Below are 25,064 nucleotides of genomic sequence, written 5' to 3'. Positions count from 1 at the left end.
TCTGCACCGTGCCCTGTGTCCTGTGTCCCTAGAGAGGACCCTTTTGCTAGGATCCTGACGCCCCACACCTCCTGGGAGAAGTACACAGTCATGTCCCCTAAGCACCCAGGACACGGAAAGAGCACACGGTCCCCTTCAGCCCCAGATGCATCAAGAACAGTTCTACAAAAGAGCCATGGACTAGAGGGGAAAATATGGGCGTGAGGAGAACAGCTTTCATGGGGGAGCAGGGGAGTGGGCCTACGTTTGAGATGTGGGGGAGACAAATGAGGAGGGCAGGGGGGACACGTGTGGGTGAGAGAATGGACCCTCTGCAAGTGGCAGCAATGGCTCCCACAAGAGGAGCACTCAGCGAGGAGGAAGTAGCATCTTCCATGCCACCTGGGTCCATCATCTCCCGGCCTTCCATGGTCCCCTCAGGAGGAAAGAGAGAAAGTCAGGGGGCAGATAATGCTGAAGGTGATAGAAATCACAATGACAACAGCACCTGTAACTCGTGTGTCCCACGGATTATTACAACATAGTATCCGTTCCCCCAAACCCAGCCCCTGCTCCTTAGGACTAAATACTCCGAAAAGACAGGGCAACTGAGGCTTAATAATACCCAAAGTGATGGGATCACAGGAAAGGAACACCGGCCGTCTTTCCCTGCTGGCCTGCTCCAAACCTCCTACCATCCAGCTGGCCCTCCCACGACAGAGAAAAGGACTCCACTCTCCACAGGGTCTGAGGCTGCCCCTCCCCACACAGTGACATCTGTAACTGGGGGCACTGGAAAAGGACTTGCCACCAAAACAAGCACCCAGCCTGGGAAAGGTTTTCCTTCTCCACCATGTCTGAGACTCCCCTCCCCCATGCAAAGACACCAAGAGGCCAAGAAACAGCAGAAAGGGGGATTCTACCACGACAAAGTGCCTGCCCAAGAAAGCATACTGCTTCTCTGGGGGCCTGAAACCGCCCTCCCACACCCAGAGTCACTCTGTTGCTGGGAGGCACCAGCCAAAGGAATCAGGCCACAAAGAGTGCCAAGCCAAGGAAACGTTCCCCAGCCCCCACTGGCAGGGGGGCATCCTGCTTCCACAAAGTCCCAACACTGGAACGTTCCTTTTTCTGAAGGCAGCGGAATCCCTTCCCCCACTTAGAATCACAAGGTGGCCTGGCCTGGGGAAGTTCCTTCCATTTCCTCAAGCAGCATCCTCCGGGACAAGTGGAAGCCTCAGCAGCATGCAATAACCCAAGCATACCAAAATAGCACTGCATAGGCTATTGAAAATCGTACTGTCTTGACAACCACGGCCCACAACAGAAGGCCAGGACCTGCATGCCAAACCTAAACAGGGGGACTGCCTGCTAAAATACAAAGTTTAAACAGAACCTAGTGTCGCTGAACATAATACCCAAAATGTCCAGGACACAATGAAAAATCATCCTGCATACAAAGAACCAGGAAATTCACAACTTGAATGAGAAAAGACAATCAGGCGACACTAACTCCAAAATGAATTAGATGTCAGAATTATCTGACCATGATTTTAAAGCATCAATCATAAAAATAATTCAGCAAACTAAATGTTCATAACAGCTTATTTGTAATGGCCAAAAGCCAGAAACAACCCAGGTGTCCTTCAATGGGTGACTGGTTCAACAATCTGTGGTACATCCATTCCAGGAAATGCTACTCAGCAATAAAAAGGAATGAGTATTGTTACACAGAAGGACTTGGATAAATCTCCAGGGAATTATGCTCAGTGGAAAAAAAAGCCAGTCTAAAAAGGTTACAGACTATATGATTCCATTTATAAAACATTCTTGCAATGACAAAATTATAGAAAGGGAGAACAGATTAGCGGTTGCCAGGGGGAAGGGATCTGGGAATGGGTAGGAGATGGGTGGAATGGGAAGGAGAGGATGTGGGTGAGTCTATAAATAGCAACAGGAGGGATCCTTGTGATGAACTGTTCTGTATCGACTGTGTTAATGTCAATATCCTGATTGTGGATTGTACTGTAGTTTTGCAAGATGTTACCACTGAGGAAACTAGGTAAAGGCCAAAGGAGATCTGTCTGTTTCTTTCAACTGCATGTCAATCTACAATAATGTTAAAATTAAAAGTTTAATTTAAAAGAAGGACTCTACTAGGGGATTCTCCCCTCCAGAAAAACCCAAATCACCATTTCTGAGGTCTTCACTCCATATTCAAGAACCTTGACTTCAGAAAATCGCTCTTCTTAGCAGCTCTGCTCTATCCTGCTGGTTTCAGTGAGGCCATTCCAAAGCCCTTCTTCCCCGCCACCTGCCCAGATAACTGTTCCTCACCTGGATTTTACAGCTTGGGGGGTCTCTTTTTCGAGCTGAGGGCTAGTGGCTAATGCAGAATGGGGCCAGGGCTTCCCTGAGTGTCCCTTGGCTCCAGCTTGAAGCTCAGTGACTTTCATGCTGTTTCCTGAAGCAAAGGCTCCTCCAAAAGCACTTGTGTGCTCAGCCCGCTGTTTCTAACGTAGGAGCCAATCTGCCATCTCTTATCATCACAACAGGGCCTAAGAGAAAGGGAAATTATTACAGGACTCTGAGGGCAAACCGTCAACAGGAAACCAGTCTATCTCTTCGGACCCAACAAGAGAAAAGGATGGTTTAAACGAGAAGGGTTTTCGAAGCCATGTCCACGAGTGAAAATGTGTGCGTGTGATTGTGTGTGGAGGGTGTGGGAGAGGGCCCTTCCCAGGGCACACCTTTCCCCTATAGATTTTCTGGTGCACTTCACTCCCCCTTTCCCTCCCTCTCCTTTTCCAGAAGCTCTGGTTCCTCACTGCTAGATAAGCTAACTTGGGGGGCCCTGGGGGCAGTGACCTCAAAGCCTCGGTGCCAAACGGGTTTTCTAAGTTCACCACTAACTGAGACCCAGCTCTGCAGAGGAGACCAGACTGCTGACCCTAACATAACAACAGCTAACAGTTTTAAGCACTAACTTCGTGCCAGCAGCGCGACTAAACCGTACACGCTGCTCTCTCCCCCTTTAATCCTCCAAACAGTCCCAGAAGCCATTTTACCAACGGAGGACTGGAGGCCTGAGGAGGAATAGTAACTTGCCCAAAGTCCCATAGCTAGTGCGCAGCGAGCAGAGCCAGGATTTGAACCCCTTTGATCGCTCTGCAGAGCTGACACCAACTATTGCAGCAGCAACGCTGCCTCCCCGTGGAAACAGGTGCTCTTCACTGTTCACTCTCTGCGCTCGGGGGAAAATCTGGAAGATGAAAGTTCCAGACTAAACTACACAAAGTCACTCACCCATGAGAGGTCTACTCAGGGCAATCAAGGAAATCCGGATGGGGAAATAAGACTCCGTGATGTCCCAGTTTTCGGCCCCAACCAAACCACAGATACACCAGCAGCACCAGATGCTCCATGGTGGGGATCTCAGGCCTGTCACCCATGGCAAAGCTCCAGGAGCAGCCTGAGGGTTTTCCTGATATCAGCGACCTCCTGGAAGCAGAACCATCCGATGGGCAGGAGCTCCTGCACTTTCACCATCAGAAGCCCTTCTCCTGGGAGAAAAATCAGCCGCGCCCACTTGCGAAGGTGCCTAGGGCCCCTTACAAGAATGGGCAGCCTGGCAGAAGCCGGCGGCCCCAAGCTTCAAGTCCAGACCAAGGAGCCCAACTCGAGCACTAGCGCAGCCAGTTCGGGCGCCTTGGCCTCAGTGAGTCTCAGAGATGTGGTCTCAGGGATGTAGTCCGCAGCGCGACCGCGCGCCTGCGCCCTGGGCAGCTGCACACGGTGAGCCTGGGAGAGCCGTGGGCGCCGAGGCGGTGAGTCCCGGAGCGGCGAGAGGGCGTGGCCGTCCCTGGGGCGCGGGCGCGGGTAGCGGGGCTCCGGTCCCGCTCGGGCTAGGCGAACCGGCCGCCTGCAGCCCTGACCGGGCGGCGGGCGCGGGGAGGAACGACGGGCGGCGGGCCCCTGTCCGGCCCGGGTCCCCGCCGCCTCTCCCTGCGACCCAGCCAGGCCTTCCCGGGGGTCCTCCGGGGCTGGGAGCGCCCCCCGGGCGGCGGGACATCTTCAACGGGCAGCGCGATGGGGCCGCGCCCGCGCCCCCGGCATCCGATTTTACACCGTCTTTTAGACGTTTTAGGGACTTGTCCCTCTTGCCTTTCCCCGAGTGCCCTCTTGTCACACCCCTCTTTATCCACGGGCCCTATGAGCGCGGCTTCTTTCAGGAGGGTTTGGGGAGAAGCCATCAGCCCCGAGGTGGAGTGAGGTTTTCTCTGGAGGCGCCGATGGAGGGAGACCCGGAGGATCAGGTCGATTCCCCGGTAGAGCTGGTGGAAGGTTTGGGTCAGGCAGGGGAGGGCTGCCCAGCTGTGAGGCTGGAGGGGTTAACGGTGGGTCCACAGCCAAAACCGGCACTGTTCCTGGATGCCCTCCAGCCACGGTCAGGTGCCTGGGCGGGGGAAAGAGAAGCTTCCCAGGAATGAGTCCTCAGGAGCAATCACCTTGCTTGAGCGCTTCCTCTGTGCCGGGCACGCTGCTGTCCGATTTCCATGCGACTGATCCACCGCAGGAAATTTTGTGAAATAGATGCTATGATTATTCTCATGTTACAGACAGAAGCCCTGGGTGGCAGGGTCACACAGCTAGCAGGTTGTCACACCTCCATGGGTCTGCCGCTCAAGTCCAGGCTGCCATCGAAATAAAGGGTGATATGGGAACAGTGTCCATTTGGGATGACTTGGTGGGAAGAGGCCTGAGTACTCTTTTCTTGATCCCCTCCAGGAAAGAGGACAGGTACGTGAGCCATGTCGGCAAATACGGGGAGAGAGGACCCATAGGGCGTGGGCGGGTCTTGGTCTCTAGACTTGTGGAGACATGTATGTGACCGCCTCTGTGACCTCAGAGACTGCACTAAGAACGCTTGGATGTTTGCAGACATGAGCATGGCAGGAATCTGTGGAGTCTATCACCACTTCCTGTGGCATTTGCTGTGTGACCTGGGACTAGTTATTCAGTCCTCCTCAGCCTCAAACCTCAGTCCCCTCGTCTGTATTCAGGGCATAGTGCTAGTACCCTCCTCCTAACCCTGGCGGAGGGCTCAGTGAACTAATATGCATAGGAGGCTTAGGACAGCTCCTGGCTCACAGCGTGATGGATGTGAGAAATGTCCTTGTTACTAATGCAGACCAGGGTCATGATGGCCTGCCCCGCTGCAGTGTATTTTTCTCATGAGAAAGCCACTTGGAAGGCCACAGCGGGATGAGGGACACGGTGATGTTGGCTGAACCACACACACCTCGAGTGGAGAAGAATGGGGGGTTGAGGATTTGCTGCCTTTGCAAGGCATGGCTCTAGCTGAGATGCTGTGGTTGCAGGAGACTAAGGGTTCCTCAAAGCTAGATGGGCGTCCGGGGTTATTCACCAGTGTTATACGTATGGCTCCTCCACTTCTTTTGTGGCCTCCCTGTATTCAGAAACACGAGACAGCCCGTCTTAGACTGGGAGTGGGGTTACAGGCCTGCAGCGGCATGGTGGGTTCTCCTTCAGGGCGGGGGTTCTTAGCCTTGGTTGGTGGAAATCTAGAGCAGAGTTGTAGATGTCTATTGAGCACTTGAAATGTGGCTGGGAGCTGCAATTTTTATTTTAATTTTGACTTAAATGTCCACATGGGTGTAGTGGCTACCGTATTGGACAGCACAGTTCTAGAGGGTCTGTGAATGGGTTTCGACATTTTATAAACCTTTTGGTTTTTCTAGGAAGTGAGTCCATGGCTTTCTCAAAGCCACCAAAAAGTTTATGATCTGCTGCTTTAAGGCTTTGGTGAAAAGTAAGCAATTAAGAGAGCTAAGTATGCCCTCTAGTAACCGCTGCTGTTTCTCCTCTCTCATTTTCTCCTGTCCGCAGCTGTAGGTGCCTCTTCCCCATGAACCCCTATGTTGTTTACTTCTTCACAGCAGGCTAGGACCATTAGCTCAAAGCCCACTGTTGCCAAACTCAAATTCTCACACATCCAACTGCTTTAAATATAATGCAAAAACAAAACAAAACAAAAAACATTTTTTAAGCCACTTGGAGCCTACCTACTTTACATACACCACAAAACTTCACCCAACATCTGCTAAGCATAGATAAGTTAAATGGTGGCGCTATAAAAGATCCCAATCTGCTTTAGCCCTTTGGAGTTGTCTGACCCAGAGACTCCCCACTAAGCTGCTGAGTGACATTACCTACGTAATGGAAGTCCCCTCTCTGATTTCCCCTTCTTCCCTGGAAATTCCCTGCCCTATTCTCCATCTGGATGGTGGCCCCCTGCCTCTGTCTCTGGAAGGTCGCTTGTTGGGAGGGACTTGCCCTTTCATACAGCTCTGTGCAAGCACTGCCCAAATAAAGCTTGTGTGCTACTGCCTCTCACGGTCCCATCTCTTCCTTGGTCACCCCCAAAGCCCTGAACTCACCACAGATCCTTATAAGAGATCTTATAAGACTACAAAAGTCTTGCTCTCTTTTCCCCTGGGAGAAGATTTTAATGTCTACAATGCAACCGTTCCTTAGGCACCTGAAAACTTATCTCAAAATTCTCTGGGACTAGGATTCCTGAAACAAGTTTTCAACTAAAACTGTCAATTGGTAAATACATGTTAACTTCAGAGAAGAAAGGTAATTCCAGATCATTGAAATTTTTACACAAACAGTGGGTGGAGTACTGACATATTTAAGGAGCAGACAATGTCAAAAAGATTCTGACATTGACTTAGGTATTTCGATTCTTGCCCTTCAAAGCCTGGTCTCACCTCTACACACACAAGGCTGCTTGTTACAATTACCCATGACTCTCTGCCTGAGGGGTTTTTTGTCTCACCTTTGGAGCATGATGAACATGATACAAGGCCAGCTGGAAGTGCCAGAGATCTATTGCCCCTGGAAGTAGCTATCCGTTTAATAATAATGGCGGGGGTTTTGGTGGCTACATACTCCAGCTTCCTTGTCCTACACTCGGGATGAATCTGAGGTATATTCTACATAGTCTCTCATAGTGTCCCCCCTCCCTGGAATAAGCCCCACTTGCCCATAGTGGTGACTTGCTAGACCATCCTCCTTAATTGGCTGTCCTCCTTCTGAGCTCACTTCCCCACACCCCTACCAGTGCTACCTGGGATTCCCTCTCAAGTAGGCTATTTGTACTCACAGGTTTGTCTCAGGGTCTGCTTCCTGGAAATCCACACACGGACACCTTGTATGTTAAAAATTCATTTAATTCACCCTCACACGCCAGTGTTTACCTGGAAGTAGAATTCTAGGCTTAGAGTTGTTTTCCACCAATACTTGAAAGATATGCTCTACACCATTCTTTTTCTCTTGGGCGTTTCTGCTTGCCTCTTTATCTCCTTTTTTTTTCCTCTATTGATGAAGTATATCGGGAATATAGAAATGTATAGGAAACAGTATAAGGAAAGCCTGTAGACTCACCTCCCAGATAAGGAAATAAAACTTCAAACACAGTGACTGCATCTATCCCTCATGGAAGCACCATCCTGAATTGGGATTTGCCATTCTCGTGTCTGTATAACTGTTATATAGAATAAGCAGGGGCCAAAACCCAATAATTTTGTTCCCTAACCCTTCCCAATGCCCCAGCCAAGTCCATTCTACTGGGTTCTTTCTTCTGCGCTCCCCATCATCAGTCCCAGGGTCAGCCTCATGACTTTTTTGATCACTATCAAGTAATAGAATATCTTCGGTGAGCTTAATATTCCACACCGTCAGTGTTCAGTAGTTTGTATGTCGTGTCCAAGGTAATAATGACAACTCTAATCTGCTTTCAATGTCAAAGCCTCTCCCTTCCCCCAGTTCAGGCCTGGCCCAGGCTGAAGCGTGCAGTAGGAAAGGGGAATGAGATGTGGCATGGTCCTTCCACTGGGACTCCACCAGCATCTCCTTACCTCCCCTTTTGCAACCACTTTTCTCCCCCAGGGTCTATTGCGCACAGGGAGGGACAAGAGATCAGGGTCACGACAAGTCTCCCTTATCTGGATGGAGTTTAGCAGCTGTTTAAATCTTTTTCTCCCTTGGTGGGGGCTTTCGTGGCTATTTTGGAGACCCCATCTCTGGCCTTGACCCCTGCAGTTCTGTGACATGTGGCCTCCACACAGAAGAGAACTCCTCTCAACCCTCCCAGTCACTCCCATTTTAAATTCCTTATTTGTGATTCTGACTTCTTCCCAGACTCCCTTAAACTTCCGGGGAGACAAATCAAGACCTCCAAATGGCCTCCTTGAAGCTCCACCCCCCTGGTAAATTTGAGGTTGTGGGCATTTCCATTTGTAAACTCAGCAGCTTTTTCAGCCTCTCTAAACAAGGCCCCTCTTGACTCCGAATCCCCCAGACTCTGCAATGTTACTAAACATTATCTAAGTAGCCAGAGTTCATGTGTTTGCAGCCTTTGGGTAGCATGGAGAAGGGTCAGAAGTACAGAGACCACATGAACAAAAACGCATCAAACCAAAAGAAGTGAAATCAGAATTTTGATTTTAATGCTTCCATCAGGGGAAGGATTTGTTGATCCACATCATTTTCTGGGATTTTTCATAATCCCCAATGATAATAGGTGGGTTATTCACATGACTTTTTGGCAAAGGCCAACTCCACTCTGGCGTGGTTTGTGTCAGCATCCACAGCCACCTTGACAGATGCACATCATTTCTGTGCCCCCCAAGTTGCCTACCGAGTAAAAAGCTCAGCACGGTTTTGGGGGCCAGGGTGGGTTTTAGGTATTCATCTATCTTCCTCCTGATGCGCAGTGTGGGGCTGCTTGGTTTAACTTCAGAGTCTCCTTTACCCATGACTGGTTGACACCCTAGATGGCTTCAGGAAGAGAGCACAACCGAGAGAAACCTGTGAAAGTTAATGGAATCCAGAATTACCTGTAGGAGAAATACCAAGTGGGTCCAGAAGCCCCTGTGCACTTCCATCTCCCTAACATGCACATGTGCACATGCACAGACACACACACACAAGCCAACTTGGTCATAAGATACTGCCTTGGGGCAACATCTGATTTGAAATGCCAGCCTTATCATTTCTTTGATTCCCACATATATATGAAAATATTTCTAGAATCTCTGTTTTGTTCCATTGACATATTTATCAATTCCTGTTTCCATTGTTAATCCCATAGAGTAAGTTTTAATATACAATATGACAAGCTCCCTCTCTTAGGTAATCCCTCACATTTTCTCTTCAAGGTAATTTTATTATCTAGTCATCCAGTTCCATGCACGCACTCAAAATCCTGTTGTGATTTATGATTGGAATTGCACTGAATTCATAGATTAATTTAGAGGAGAATTGATACCCTCTCAAAACTTAGTCTTCATTTCTAAAAAAAAAATGATATTTAAAAAATACTATTTTAGTGTCTAAACAGAAAGCTCATAAAAAGTTTCATGCAGGGCCGGCCCCGTGGCTTAGCAGTTAAGTGCGTGCGCTCCGCTACTGGCGGCCCGGGTTCGGATCCCGGGCATGCACCGACGCACCACTTCTCCGGCCATGCTGAGGCCGCGTCCCACATACAGCAACTAGAAGGATGTGCAGCTATGATATACAACTATCTACTGGGGCTTTGGGGGAAAAAAAAGGAGGAGGATTGGCAATAGATGTTAGCTCAGGGCCAGTCTTCCTCAGCAAAAAGAGGAGGATTAGCACGGATGTTAACTCAGGGCTGATCTTCCTCACAGGAAAAAAAAAAGAATAAAAAAAAAGTTTCATGCTTATTTCTCCTATGTTTTCTAAAAAGTTAATTATATTTGTAAGTGTTTTACAATGTTTGTGACCACTTTGAATAGGATATTTTATTTCTATTATATTTCCTAATTATTAGAAGAGTATGCAAAATTTATTTTTGTATGTGTTTAACTGATATCAACCAATCTTTCCTAATCTATTTCCTAGGTGATTGCCTAGGTTTTTTATAGGAAGGCAATCCCTTAAGAGCAAGACAGTTTTGCCACTTCCTTTTGTTAATAAAATACTGTACACTACTAATAGTTCTCATCCCTCTCCAATTTCTTTTAGATACTGATCACAGTATCTCAGTGTCTTTCCATGGTTCTCTATGGGATGGGAGGAAACCTGGGTGATTGAGCCTCCCCTGCCACTCAAGGAAGGGAGTGTGTGGCCTGGGTCCCTCTTACAGGCACCTGTGCCTCCATTTCCTCAGTGGTTATGTGAGACTGAGGGGAGCATGTAGTGGGGCCAAGTCACATGTCCTCATCATAGTCATTTTAGTTCCTCAGGAGAACAGCTCTATAAAACACACAAGGTCCTGTCCTCACCATTATCCCTCTGACATCCCATCAAAATCCACGTCCTACCTCTAGACAATGCGCACACAGCTCACACTTCAGTGTTAACTCTATAGTTGTTCCATGTCAGACACTTGCAAGGTAATACGGCATGAGAAGTATGACTACTCAGCCGAAATTTCTACAAACACCCCATTTATGTGTATTGTGTATTATAAATGTAGTAATTTCAGAGCCATGACCACGGCTGGATCCAGAGATCGAGAGAGAGTAGAAAATCCTACCTGAGACCAAGTTCCCTTGCACCTCTCTCCGGGTGATTGGATCTTGAGGCCAGAATCACTGTCCGTTGCCCAGTGGACCTGTTGAAACACAAAGAACACTGTTAGGATATTTTGGTAACTCCTCCCACAGGAGAAGTTGTAGTGGAGAGATTTTGCTTGAGCCGAGGAAGAGCTCTGAGGCCAAGATAGCTGAGTGTCCACGGAACAGATATGAAGAATGTACCCAAACATATCTACCCCCTCTTCCGGCACCTCTCCCTCACCGTTTCAGCTTTGAACCACAAGTAACCGAGGTGGTTGTGGCCAGCGCTTGGATCCTGTAACTGGATGTGATTCCTAGGTGGTAAAGGCCATTGTGAGTCACCATGACTCCTCCTGATGCTTAACCAATCAGGCCCAAGGACTTAAGGAATGAGAACAAGACAAAGAGAGAAGGAATTTTCCTTCTCACTCCTTGCCCTGTCTTCCGGACGCTTCTTCAAGAGAAAACCTGAGTGGTCTGAGAGGTAAAACATCCAGATATACCAAGATAATGTAGTATTGTTTTGTGCCATCACCACACTAATCCACCTGATGAACCCCAGCCTTGCTGGCTAAAATGGGGTAGGTATGGGACTGTCATTTACTCAAATTGGCACAGAGATGCTCTAGAGAGAAGTGGGTCGGAGCACAGGCTCTAGATACAGGCTTTCTCTGTTCCAATCCCAGCTCTATGTAACCTTGGGCAAGTCCCTTAATTTCTCCTGTGAGCCAAGAATTGAGAACACAAGGGGTACCCACTCCCCACCTTGGCACTGTGTCAGATTAAAAAAATACTGCACAAGGCTTGGGGGGTGGTCATGGACAGGTATCGGGGTGACTGCAGTCTTCAAACCACTAAGATTAAGTTTCCTCCACCTCAGCAGGAAACAAAATAAGTAAGAGTTTAGAATTTAAATTTATATTACTTGTACAGGGGTTTGTGGAATAAGATCTACACTTGCTTCACCAGTGATTTCCAAAGTAGCTAAATTTTATTTGAAGCTAAAGTAATATGAGATTTTGGAAAGAGGAAACAAATTATAGAAGCCTGTGCATTTCAGAGTGCAGATTTCAAATGTAAAATAATGTGATAGATTTAACAAAAGAAAATTGCTCATTTAATTTGCTTCACAACATGAATAATCCAGTTCAGAAAGAAACCTATTTCCCAGGGACAGGGAAAACTCAGAGCTGAGAAGGCAGCTCTTCAAAAGAGCAGTAAAAATTCAAATTAAAATAAGTTTGTGTATGTGAATTAAGTCACCAGTTGAAAAATGGCCTAACACTTTGACTACAACCTAACAATTTGTTGTGTGTCAGGTGATTAACTGAGTTATCCAATAATGTGTTCACAATGTCCCTGGGCCCATCATGCTCTTACTCAGTAGATGCTAAGGACCCCTGCTGTACCCCACACACCATTCTAACAATCTCCCCAGAGCTCAGAGCAGCGGGGCTTCACACTTTTATTCTGGGGGCCTGGCATGGAGATAGGCTTTCTATGCCTTTGAAAATCTGATGATAGAAGTGGACGTTCTCCCCAGAGAATGCCCTGACCCACCACCTGTGTAGTGTAATTCATACACTACACATAATTCATACACCAGAAACCCAGTCATGGAACCCCAGTGAAGGATATCGGTGACCTCCCTCTGAGTGAAGCTAATCCCTCCACCATGTCTCTGAGTTGCCACACACACGCCTGATCTCATGCTGATCTGTCAACAGAGGTCTTTACTTCTGCCTCAGGGAGAGTTTCTGGAATGAAGGGAGGCAGGAGTAGAAGGATGGGGTGTGTCTACTCAGCAGGTCACCAGGCTTGATGACTGAGTGTGACTCTGTGCTTAGGGGCACCGATGATGGAGCCAGGCTGCTCAGGCCCACATCACACCCCCTTCTGCTCCTCCTTGGCTTAGGGCACTCAGGCAAGTTCTCCAACTTCCTTTTGCCTCACATTCCTCGTCTACAAAACGTAAAGTGCTCAGCACAGAACCCAGCACAGAGGACACACTCTATATTTCTTAGCGATTACTAATACATACAGGAAGGAAAAAGCCTGCCTTCATTCTCCCCCAGCTCTCTCACTTTCTTCACGCTGACGCTTGTCGAAAGGACAGGCCGTGCTCTCTGTGCTCCCTTCATGACCCACTGCTGCCCCAGTCCACCCACAACACCCAGTGATGGCCTATGCGCGTGAGCACTTCCAGCCCACGGCACTGGGCACCCGTGTCCCCCACTCCCTGGGGACCTCCCTCGTTGCCCCAGCACTGCTCTCACCTGGTTCTCCTCCTCCGCATCCTGCCTGTTCCCTCTGTTCCCAGGACAAGAAGGGCACACAGACTTCATCCACAGTGCCCACTGTCTGTCACCAGGATGGCTAGGCAGCACCCTCCTACCTGGTCTCCCTGCTTCACCCTAAGGCCAACTACAGCCTCTTCACAACCAAGCAGCCACAGGGACCCTTCCAAAACATAAGACAGAACTCGCCACTCCTCTAAGGATCCAAACCCTTCAGGGAGTGCAGATCTCACGTACAGCAAAAGTCAAAGAATTTATAGTGGCCTCCGAGGCCCTGCACAGCCTGGCTCCCTATTACCTCTCTGACCACATTTCCTGCTATTCTAGCCTTCACTTACTCTGCCCCAACCACTTAGGTTTTTCTAGAATACATGAGACACATTCTTGCCTCAGAATCTGTGCACAGGCTGTTGCATCTGTCCGGATAGCTCTTCCCCCAAATAGCTGCCTGGTGAACTCCATCACCTCCTTCAAGACTTGGCTCAACTATTGTTTTCCAATGAGGCCTACTCAGACAACCTAATTCTAAAATGCAATCCAAGCCCCCTGCCAGCACTCAGGAACCCCCTGGTCCTGCTATATTTACCCATAGCATTTATTACCTTCTGACATACCATGTATTTTATTATTTATTATGTTTATTGTCTTCTTTTCCCTCCTCCTATGAGAAAATTACCTCCACAGGGCCAAGATTCTTGCCTCTTTTATTCAACGATTAACTCCAAGTGCCCAGAATGTTGTCTAGCTCATAGTCTGTACTCAACAGATATTTATTAAATGAATAAATAAATGCAATATGTATAGTAGAGTAATTGATAATGAAGCAAACAATGGAAAGGTGGTAACAATGATAATCAAAGAGTTCTATGATAAATTTCCTTTGGGCTCCATAAAGGGAGTCAGACTATAAAGGACAAATATTGGTCATTCCTAAAGTGTTATGTAGCGACAATACCTCACACGCACACACACGAATCCTGTGGATCTATGCAACAAGTGATTACTAACCACCTGCTGTGTTGCCAGGCACTATCCTAAGCACTGTGGATACAATGACGGGCTCCAGACTTTCTGTTTGCACTTGGCCCCATTCTCACACCCTTCTTTGCTTCCGCTAATATCCCAGGGGCGGAAATCCTTGATACTGTATTCTCAGAATCCCTTGCTAAGAAAGTTTCAGTCAGAGTCTACATCGAGAGGATCTCTGGAGAGATGTGAAAGCCAGGATGGAGGTTGAGTTAATTCTTTCTCTGGGAGTGGTAGTGGTAACAAGTGCAGGTTTGCGGTGGAGGCGCTGTCTGGAGCTTTTTTGGATTCCACATTCCCCTGTCAGTCTCCTGTTCTGCAGACTCAGGACATTTTTGTCCCTTTGCACAGCTTCCTGCACTGTCCTGATTCCTCAATGACATTCAGAGCCCTTGACCTTTGCTCCTCCAGACCTTAAACAGATTTGTCATCCCCTAGTTCTCAGCAGTAGATCTTTTCCTTCTTGAAATGCCTATAGTGGTTTCTCTTTAGGTAACTGTTCTTGAGTGATGCAGGGAAGAAGGCAGATAAGGTCTGCCTTTACCAAACTTCTAATAAAAGGGAATATGGCCAAGGGAACAGGCAATTAGTATATAGTGTGAAGTGTCCACCGGTCGGTCAGTTTGCAGATATCCAGTCAGTTGATAAAAATTGGTGAGGGCCTACACATTTAGCAATTGAAACAGGAATCCAAAATATGTCAATGGAACAGAATATAGATTTTCAACGCAGACTCATGCATATAACAGAGTGAAAGAAATGATAAGGTTGACATCTGAAGTCAGACGATTGTAAAAGCAATCTCTTACATCTACTCTGGAAATGAGTGTGAGTGTGACAGGCAGGTGGCACGGGGAAGAGGCCCCTGGAGACACTGGATTAAGTGGGTTTCATCATCTTTTTCAGGCTTTCTCGGTTGTGCTCTCTTCCTGAATCCATCTGTGGTGTCAACCAGTCATGGATAAAGGAGGCTCTGAAGTTAAGCCGAGCAGCCCCTCACCGAGCATCCTGAGGAAGATACCTAAATACTTAAAGCCCAAAAACCTTGCCTCCAAAAATGTGGTGACCTTTTTACTCAGCAGGCAACTGGGAAGGCAGAGAAATGATGTGGATCTGTCAAAGTGGCTGTGGATGCTGACATGAGCCACACCAGGGTGGAGTTGGCCTTTGCCAAAAAATCATCTGTCTTACCTGCTTATGCCTGCCCTTAATTTTGGAAAATGCAAAAAAAAAAAAAAAAGATTTAAAAGCAACTCCTCCCTTGTATCAGCTGTTAAAATAAAAGCTGTGTTTTCACTCCTTTTGGTCTGACGTGTGTTTATGCCCATGCAGCTTTCTTGGGTAGCACTGAAGAGGGGAGCCTATTCCTTCTAACATTCTGTGCAGGAGTCTCAGACACTGGGAGATGGTGAGATCATGCTGCATATCAGATTTCTTCCACCTTTAATCCGATGAAAAAGGAAGGGAATAGTTACGTATACTAGGTCATTCCAAGACCCCAGACTCCTCTCCTTAGGCGTTTTGGAGAGACCTCCACTAAAAACTAGTTGCCTCCGCTGGTGAGAAGGCATTGAGAACAGGCCATGAGCGGGCGGAAGGTTTAAGATACCCCACTTTTTATTATTCTGACACTCATGAGAGTATCATTTAGAAACGGCAGCACTGTGTCTTGGTTGGTTCTATTTAATATTAAAAAATGAGAGCACAAGGCATTTTAATATGGGAACATCATACCTTCAGAGCTTTCTAAAGGGAATGTTCCTCTCACTGTCCCCAAACAAGTGGAATCCCCAGGGTCCTTTTTTTGTGTCATGTGAAATAATCCAGTTCAGGCCACAGCTGACTGAAGAGAAGTCACTTGACTGAAGTGAAGCCAGCCCTTGGTCCACAAGACTTGTGCGAGGGCTCCCACAAAAAAGGCTCCCCAAAGGCGTGTGCTGGGAAGTCAGATCTCACTGGGAGAAAGTGGAAATGGGAATTGTAGGAACTGGGCATTCAGGAGTGAGAGCTAAGTTGAAGGGAGGACAGGGAGAGCTCAGGGGTAGGGGCAGGGATGTGGGAAAGCCTAAATGATGAGTAAGCTTACATCAAAACAAGGGGAAAAGTTCAAACCATCACACATTCCAAGCAGGACTCTTATCCTGCAATGTGATGTCCAGAAGGAAACTCCAGGCAGCCTTTCTCTTCCCCCTCTCCTCTCCTCTCCATTGTCTGTGTCCTCACAACTTGTAGAGCATTCCTACAACACCCTTCCTGTCTTTCCTCCTGCACCCATGCCTCAGGGGCTATATTCTCGCACCCCTTAGCCCAGTCTCTCCCAGCTCTGTGTTATGCAGAACTATTGACACCCCCACCCCCTCTGTGTCTTTTTCACTCTCCTCCCTGTTCCTGTCCCCTTGACTGTGCACTCTCTGCTTTGGCATTGTCAAACATAGCCACTAGTCCTTCCTCAGAGGGTCAGGTGTGGCTGTAGGGTAGAGGCGAGGGTCTCAACACCCTCGTGTGGGCGACTAGTAACCTACCACTCATGAGGAAACAGAGGCTGTGAGCTGGAGGAAAGTGAAGACCTGAGGCTGGAGACCAACAGGTAGGGCAAGAAGGAGACACACCTGGGAGCAGAGACCGATGACAGCCAACCTCCTACAGTCAATCCACTGGCAACCAAAAGAAGACATAACACTCAGGCCATAGAGCTTCATGTACCAACGTGGATAAACCTCACAACCTTCATATCGACGGAAAAGACAAGCATCACAGAGGAATGTAGCAAAAGGTAACTAAAATGTGCCAAGCAGTCTTGAATATATACATATGTAGTAAAGGTCCCCCAAGGAGTGCAGCAGGATGTTCAGGGGGAACTCTCTCATCTCAGACTTGGCTGACTCCCCAGAACAATTGGTTCCGACTACTCACCGTCTCACAGGGGCTCCCTGACCATCCATGGAGGACCGGTAAGGAAGGCAATCACACACACTCATGTGAGCGCTGACCACTCACCCACGGGAGGGCGTGGACTAACATGGGACATTCTGGGTGGATTGAAGACCACAGAGGCTCTTCACAGAGGCTCAATGGTGGGCTGAATTTACAGGAGGAAAATACGCTTCACCTACTGGGAGGAGGAGGTCTCAAAGTGTCCACTTTGAGGGCGTGCTTTGTCTCTCCAGAAGTCAGAATCACACATAAGAAATTCAAAAGGGGAGTGGCTAAGGGGAGATAGAGAATGAGAGGAGATTTGGCTGGGATTCTCCATAGGAATTTTTCTCAAAAGATGCTTGTGGAGGCTGTACGTAGCCTTAACTGGGAAAATCTGGATGCAGGTGAGCCTCAGGGACTAGAGGCTGATTGGAGAGGGCCTCACACTGTGTCACGGAAACATTCTCTCCTTCTACTCTTTAATTTCTGCCTGCTGCCTCTCATTGGCCAAACCCATCTGCTAGGCAGGGAGCAAGGAAGCCACAGTAATGCAGCCTATGGGTGTCAGCCTCCTGGGACACAGCGCAATGGACAGAAGGGAGTGTGATATATCTGGTTGGACAAACGGAGAATAATTTAAACAATCTACCACTTTTTCCACAGCCAGCACCCACTGTTGCTTTGCTCAGATGAAGAAACCCCTAGCTCAAAATCAGGTAACATAATGCTGTCAGCCACCTTGTCACTGAAAGGTGAGATCAATTTTATCACAGCCCTGCCTGGAGCCTAAATTATAACCTTAGTGGTCACAAGAAGTTTTTCTACATATTATCATGGAATGGATAAGGGAAAAGTCATCCCATCTCCCTTCCTATAAATCAATTTTCATACTCTGCCAGCAGTTTGAAATGTTGGTGGATCTTTACCTGCTGGAGTGATCCAGACATTCATTGCCAAAGGATCTGAATCCTTGGAGGTGATGCCATTGTTGAGTTGCATCACCTTTCTACTGGACAGCAGAACTGTATGTGGGAGTGCTAGGAGGCACCCCAGTGAATCCCCTCAGTTCCAGAGGTAACCCTCTTTCCCCACCGCTGTGAAGCATCAACCCAAATTCCACTTGGTAATCTAGATCATTCACCCATTCAGTACAGCGACCCCTTCTCAGCTATCAGTTTTCTGCCCAAAGGCCTGAAAATGGGCAGGAGACAATGAATCAATGTCACTTTCCAGTTTAATAGAACCATGGATATGTTCCATGGGAGAGGCATTCTTGCCTTGAGTACTTTAACCTCCAAACCCTCCAAGGCCAACTTTGAGGGGAAGGAAAGGAAAAATCTGTAAATGGTTTTTTGGGTATAAGAGTGGGATGAGTCGCTCTCTACCCTATCCTGGTCTGGAGGTATGGCACCATAGGTAGCTTGCAGGTCCAGAACTTGATCTACATCCTCTAGGATAGCCCTCCAACTTGGCAGGCTTCTGTCTCCCATGTAATGCTATAGCTGAGTTTTCAGCACACCATTCCAGCACTGTATGAGGCCAGATGCTTCTGGGTGATGGTAAGGCCAGTAGATTACAAGGGCCTGGGCTCATATACAAATTCACTTTCCGTAAAAATAGTTATTGGACAAAAGTAATGTTCTGAGGAAACCACGGTGTTGGAGAAGTTGTTCATGAGTCCAAGAATTGTGGCTCTCATAGGATAAGAACAAGGAAGGCAAATCTATATCCTGAATATACATCTGCCCTTTTGTTGACTATTTAAACAGCTCTCCGTGATGAATTAATGCTAGACACATAATGGGTGTTTGATAAGAACTTAAGGAGGTAGTAAATAGTACCTCATTTTCAGAACTTTAGAAGTGCTATTCTCCTGGGAAATGAGTAGAAGTGAGCCAATGCCCAATTTTCATGGTCTTCTGAGCCAGAATTGACTTCTACTAATCTCTGATGAAGCCAGTGGCTCTCCGGGACAAATGAATGATACATTGATCTCAGCACCCTCGCACAAGGGACAAAGTGATAATCACAGCATGTTCTGATCATCTCCTATTCAGCCAGTTGATAAAGGAGGGATTCCTTGCCCTAGATAGTATGAGATGCCTGAACACACAACACCCAGTACTGGACAGATGAGATTGGCAGCAGTTTATTAGTCACATAGACTCACAGCCCAGGGGAGGAGACATGGCATATCATGCAGGACCACACAGGGGTTGCACTCAGGAGCAGTGTGAACCAGCAGGACCTGGGGCGGGGGGTAAGTTTTATAATGACAAGTGTATGGATTACCCCTTCATTCATATGGGAGGATGTGATGGTTTGTTTGAATAAGTCTGATTTAGGACCTGGTGGAATACAGCTGGTCTGGCCAACATGGGAAATATCTGAGTGTGAAACTTTTCCCACTGGATAGGGAACATATCTGGCAAGAGCAGGGGAAATCAGAGCTAGGCCTTTGGGACCCTGTGAGGCTCAAAGATGTCAAGGCAGCACATAGAATTTCAAGCCTTGCAATGCACAGCAGTGGATGAAGTCGCTTAGGAGGGAGTAGACTGAGAAGAGGAGTGAGTCAAATAACTCTGAAGAAGGCTGAGATTTTAAGGGTGCACTCAGCAATTGACAGCAATAAGGCAGTCAGGAAGAATGAGAGATGGATGTAGAAGCTAAGAAACAGTGGGACATGGCTTGATTTTTTGGTGTACCTACAATGCAAGGAATTTTAGAGCATCCTGGTGCTAGTTTTATCATATCTCTAGCTCTCACAACTCTCCTCCAAAACCTATAGACCCTTTGCCGTCTTGCTCTCACATGCAGGCCATGCCATATTGGTTGGAGATGAACTGATGCCTCTGGGATCCCACACAAGTGTAAGTATTTCAGAACAGGTTCTTCAGAACTCTCCTGGGCACACAAAGTCCACCACTAACCATATTCACCAACTTCCCTCTTCCAGCTCCAGGTATGTCTTCCTTTCTCTTACTAAGCCTTTACAAAACTGGGTTAAGGAGTATTTCTACATAATATCTAAAAATGTTGATTCTGAGAAACAGTAGGACAACTCGTTATCATAAAAATAGAAGAATTCTAAGACTAGATTCCATTTCTGAGCTTGCAATTCGATGATCAAAATCCATGAAAAATTATTAAAACCACTTGCAACTTTGTGTCCATTTATTAATCGATGTAATAAAGCTAAAAGTCGTCACCATCCACAGATCAGGAAGTACTTAGAGCTGGTTCACCCTGCCGCCCTAACTTCCGCAGACAGACTTTAAGTGACAATAAGAGGTGCCAGCCTGGATGGAGGGGGCCTGGGCCTGGGGAGAGAGACATTACAGGAGGAGCAAGGTGTGTTAAATTCTCTCAAGACAGAGGCAGGACCTACAGGCAAGAACAGAAAGGAAACTGTGTGAGATTTGGGGAGTAGTTCTTACATCTATTTGCAACAGATTCAGCAAGTATGAATAAATAAATGGGCATGTTTCCTGCTTATTTTTTAGAGGTGACAGGAACCAGAGGCAAGAGTTTGTGCAAAGGCCAGAAGAGTAGAGCTGAGCCTTGAAGGATAAGTGTAATAGTCATGGCCATAGGGAATTTAGGCAAGAAAAGTCTTCTGATGGATAAGATAAGGCATACCTTTCCTCTATTTTACAGTCAGTATGTAACTCCTCTAAGATCATAGAGGATACTTTGTTTAAATTTGATGGGATCCCCAGGTATAACTTCAATTTGAGCCCCAGTATTGATTAAGACCATGAAGGTTTACCGATTTGTGTGTTTCAGCAGACGTGCAAGTTAAGTAAACACCAATCTTGTAAACACACAAAAGCCAATCAGCCCCCTTTATCTGTTTCTTTCATTCCCTTTCCCCTCACTGGATATACTTTAAGGGGTTCTCTTTACCCTGCACATATTTATAAATGTTTTCCTTCAGAGAGTCTCAAATCATTATAATCAGGGTTAGGGGCCTCCCCCATGGCAATGGTTGAATTAACTCTTTTGTGCCACAGATGTTTTTCCTTATAACCTTGAGGAGCAGGATCTTGGTTATGACAGAGGCACGGCACAGGCAGCAGAGGCAGCAGCAGCAGCAGAGGTGTTTAAGAGTCCTGGTGAGCCATCTGCTCTTAGCAGTGTGTATGTCAGCGTGCCACCTAATGGTGAATAAGTTATATGCACCATTCCTTCTCACTTTTCTCTATTTTCTTTTCCCTTTTTCTTTTTATCCCCTCCCTCAATCCTTCCTCACCTCCCTCCCTTCCGTCTCTCTCTCTTTCTCTTTTTCTCTCTCTCCCCTCCTCCCTCTTCCCTAAAGACTGCTCTTTCATGAGCAACCACCAGATGGGCCCATATCTCATTCAGAGTATAGTATTTCCCCGGATGCTCTATGGTGGGGGGCCAACACCTGGCTGAGACACAACCAATTGGTCACAGGGTATGGATTTTTCCCTAAGCCTAGAGTAAGTCACAGCTTTATTTCAAAACACACAGATAGGTCCAGGCTAAGACACGTGGCCCAGGGCCACTTTAAGGAGGACCCCAATCCCATACTCCTGTCCCTAAATGCAAAGTGATTGTCAGTAACAGAGGCTCAGTAGGACTCAACAAAAAGCAGCACAGCTGGAAGCACAAGCTTGCCAGCAGACAGCAGCTGGAAGTGTGCATGCTTGCATTCAGGCAGCAGAGCAGGTTAGCAAGTCAAAGCAAAGAAGACAGACCTACAGTGGTGGTGGTCAGCATCTAGACATCCTGTTCACAATGCCAATCGTTACGGTCACTGTAGAGGCAGATGGACCCCTACCCAAGATTTGGTCTGAATGTCAAGACTGATGACGCCACACACACACCCCACGTAAGTATGAAAAGGTTTATTATTTACATAATTGAGATTTCTAAGGGGGGCAGGGCAGTCCTCCCAAGCAGATTTGAAATGGCTTGAGACAGCAAGAAAAGGAAACTGGGGGCCGGTCTGGTGGTGTAGTGGTTAAGTTTGCATGCTCTGCTTTGGCAGCCTGGGGTTTGCGGATTCGGATCCTGGGCATGGACCTGTGCACCGCTTGTTGACTTGTGCACTGCTCATCAAGCCATGCTGTGGCAACATCCCACATACAAAAAGCAAAAAGAGGAAGACTGGCAACAGACATTAGCTCAGGGCCAATCTTCCTCACCAAAAAAAACGGGGGGGGGGGGGGACTGCCCTGAGGTTTTATTGTTTCGGGGGTGGGCCGGAGTGAGAGTTCCTGCAAGACTTCAGCATTCACCAGAGTCAAAGAGGGAGCACCCAGGCTTACTAATTGGCTTGCACAGATATGGGACACAAGGGGCATCGGTGGTTGAGGTTGAAAAGCTGTCAGCTGTCAAATGTTAAAAAATGGAGTCAGATTCCTCCTTACAACAGTGTACTTAATAAGATTTATTTGGTTAATTTTCAGAATCAGTTCTCTGCATTGGTTGTTCTAAAAAGATAAAAAATGTTTTCTCTCATTTTCAACTTGAAAATGAGGAAATGAACAGTCTTGTTGGCTCAGGGCCTGTTCACTGACCACCATGAATCACCTTGTTACCCTTAGCAGCTGTTTTGCATTTTTATATATTTGTGTATTAAATATCATTTTGTTCAACTAAGCAATGTCCTGAAACAAGCCCCCAGAGGTCTATTTTGTGTTTTACTTTACAATATAATTGTGCAGGGCAGTTTTGTTTTTTTGTTGTTGAGGAGGAAGAGTGGCCCTGAGCTAACAGCTGTGCCATCTTCCTCCATTTCTTATGTGGGATGCCACCACAGCATGGCTGACAAGTGGTGTATGTCCGCGCCCGGGATCCAAACCTGCAAACCCGGGCCACCGAAGCAGAGCGCACCAAACTTAACCACTATGCCATGGGGCCGGACTTGGTGCAGTTTTTTTTTTTTCTTTCTTTCTTTTTTTTATTGATGTCTTAATAGTTTATAACATTGTGAAATTTTGGTTGTACATTATTGTTTGTCAGTCACCATATAAATGTGTCCCTTCACCCCTTGTGCCCACCCCCTACCCCCTTGCCCCTGGTAACCACCATACAGTTCTCTCTGTCCATGTGTTAGTTTATGTTCCACATATGAGTGAGATCATATGGTGTTTGTCTTTCTTTCTCTGGCTTATTTCACTTAACCTAATACCCTCCAGGTCCATCCATGTTGTTGCAAATGGGAAGATTTTGTCTTTTTTTATGGCTGAGTAGTATTCCAGTGTATGTATATATAGCACATCTTCTTTATCCAATCATCAGTCGAGGGACACTTGGGTTGCTTCCACTTCTTGGCTATAGTGAATAATGCTACGATGAACATAGGGGTGCATAAGCCTCTTTGGGTTGTTGATTTCAGGTTCATTGGATAGATTCCTAATAGTGGGATAGCTGGATCATAGGGTATTTCTATTTTTAATTTTTTGAGGATTCTCCCTACTGTTTTCCATAGAGACTGGTGCAATTTTTTTTAATGATTTTTATTTCTTTCAATTTTGTTAAATTTTGATCTTGGTTGTGTTCATCCTCATTGTCTTCAATTTGATTTTGGTGTTTTGGTTCTTCCTAATTTTCTTTTGAAATGTTTTGTGTATATTTCAACTTAAAGAGGAGGAAATTAACTGTCTGATTGAGTGCCTTTTATTTTGTAATAAAATTGTGTGACATATTTTTGTTTGTTTAGATTCTGGTCTTGATCCCTCTTCATAAATTTTCTCAAAAACAAACAATTTGGAATACTCTCAATTCAAAAATGCAGAACTTAATCATCTGACACCTCACACAGGTACGTGACCCATATCCTAGGGTCAAGAACGATTTTCAGGAGTTCCTCTGGATAAGGAAAGGAGAACGTTTGTCCCAGCCACCCACCTAAATGAGTTACCAAGTTAAGTAACTTTTCTGCAGTGGTGCTAAGCTGTCCACTCACAGACAAGTCTCCTTCCAGATTTGTACAGTCACCGCCTCCTTTAGGACCTGGTATGGAAAAGTCCAGTATTGATGAGTCTGTGGGCCTGTAAGATGAAGAAGATGGAGCAAGAACCAATAGTCAGAACCAGCCAGATGAATAAGTGCATCTCTATGTAGTATGAGGTGAAGGGTGTTGGGCAGAGGGCATCCCCCCCTCTGCTATCCTTTGTTTCAGCATTAAAGATGATGTTAAAACCACTTTCCTGGGTCTCTAAGAGATAGAAACTACCAGCAGTGGCACAGTCACTCCTGGACACTGCTGACTAGCTCCATGGTAGAGACCCTGTTTCTACAACCTGTTCCTTTAATTAGGCAGGGACAACGTTTTTTTCACATTTGTATTTGTGTTCTATACCCTGTGGGTACTGCTGTTTCAGAGACATTGACTTTGTCAGATGGTTCTGATTTTAAATAAACTTGACCTTGACTTTGTAAAATCAAAGCTTTGGCATTTCCTTTTATACTATTTGAAAAGCCTTGCAGTAGCACGCAGAAGCAGTATGGATGGGAATATATCATAGAAAACAAAAATCAAGAGACTAAAGATTGTGGGAGTGCTGCTCAAGTGCCTTTGTTTCAGGGGTGAGAACTTGAATATAAAGATAACTTTGAAGCCAGTTCTATATATGAAAAAGCTGAAAGATGAGACCCATAGACCAAGATGTGGGCATTTTGTGGTAGAATGCCTATCATAGTGAGGTGGACATTTATTTGGTAGGGGTCCCGGAGACATAGGCCAACAAATATAGTAATATATAGGTCACTACTCCTCCAAATCTTTACCCTTCTGTACATTTTTCACCATGTCATTGCTTTGCAGACATTGCTGGAACCATACACTGGAAGCCATACCTCTGTAAATAGGCTGTAAAGCAAGAAAGAGCCAAAGAAACTGGAATTTTCTTTGCTCTGAGCTGGTTCTGTTCTCAACAACTTAGATACCTTTCATCAAGGCTGAAGTGACTAAGTGGCAATCAGAAATTTCTAGGACTTGTCAAGTTTGCAGATTGGAGGATTTCTGTTAACAGACAGTGCTAGAAAGATCTCCCCTCTTCCTTAACCTATATAAAGTCACTCCATTTCTGGGTGGTGATTAATTCGTTGAAGATCAGATGAAGATATTTGACAACGAGGGAGAGGGAAAAAGGGCTAACAATAAATATGAACTATTATAAAATGTTTTCACAGAGACTTCCAAACTTTAGGCTCGATAGATAGCTCTGATTTTTCTACTTCTCTATATGCACAAGTATAT

At 46.5% G+C, this 25,064-nt stretch overlaps 1 long non-coding RNA gene across 3 annotated transcripts; it reads right to left on the bottom strand.

Moving 5' to 3' along the window:
* Positions 1-8,475: 8,475 nt before the first annotated feature.
* Positions 8,476-23,873, bottom strand: LOC131401465 (uncharacterized). 3 transcript variants are annotated; one of them, XR_009217685.1, is made up of 3 exons: positions 23,801-23,873; positions 10,571-10,648; positions 8,476-8,877 (listed from the first exon to the last, which is right to left on the bottom strand). It is a non-coding gene; the product is annotated as an uncharacterized LOC131401465 (long non-coding RNA). The 3 variants fall into 3 exon arrangements; XR_009217686.1 differs by having other exon boundaries at positions 23,769-23,830; XR_009217687.1 differs by lacking the exon at positions 23,801-23,873 and adding an exon at positions 23,724-23,758.
* Between the last annotated feature and the right edge of the window lie 1,191 nt (positions 23,874-25,064).

This window comes from Diceros bicornis, chromosome X, assembly GCF_020826845.1.
Source record: "Diceros bicornis minor isolate mBicDic1 chromosome X, mDicBic1.mat.cur, whole genome shotgun sequence".
NCBI classification, from domain to species: Eukaryota; Metazoa; Chordata; class Mammalia; order Perissodactyla; family Rhinocerotidae; genus Diceros; species Diceros bicornis.
The sequence above is the reverse complement of the archived record's forward strand: the minus strand, read 5'-3'. Positions and strand labels throughout refer to the sequence as shown.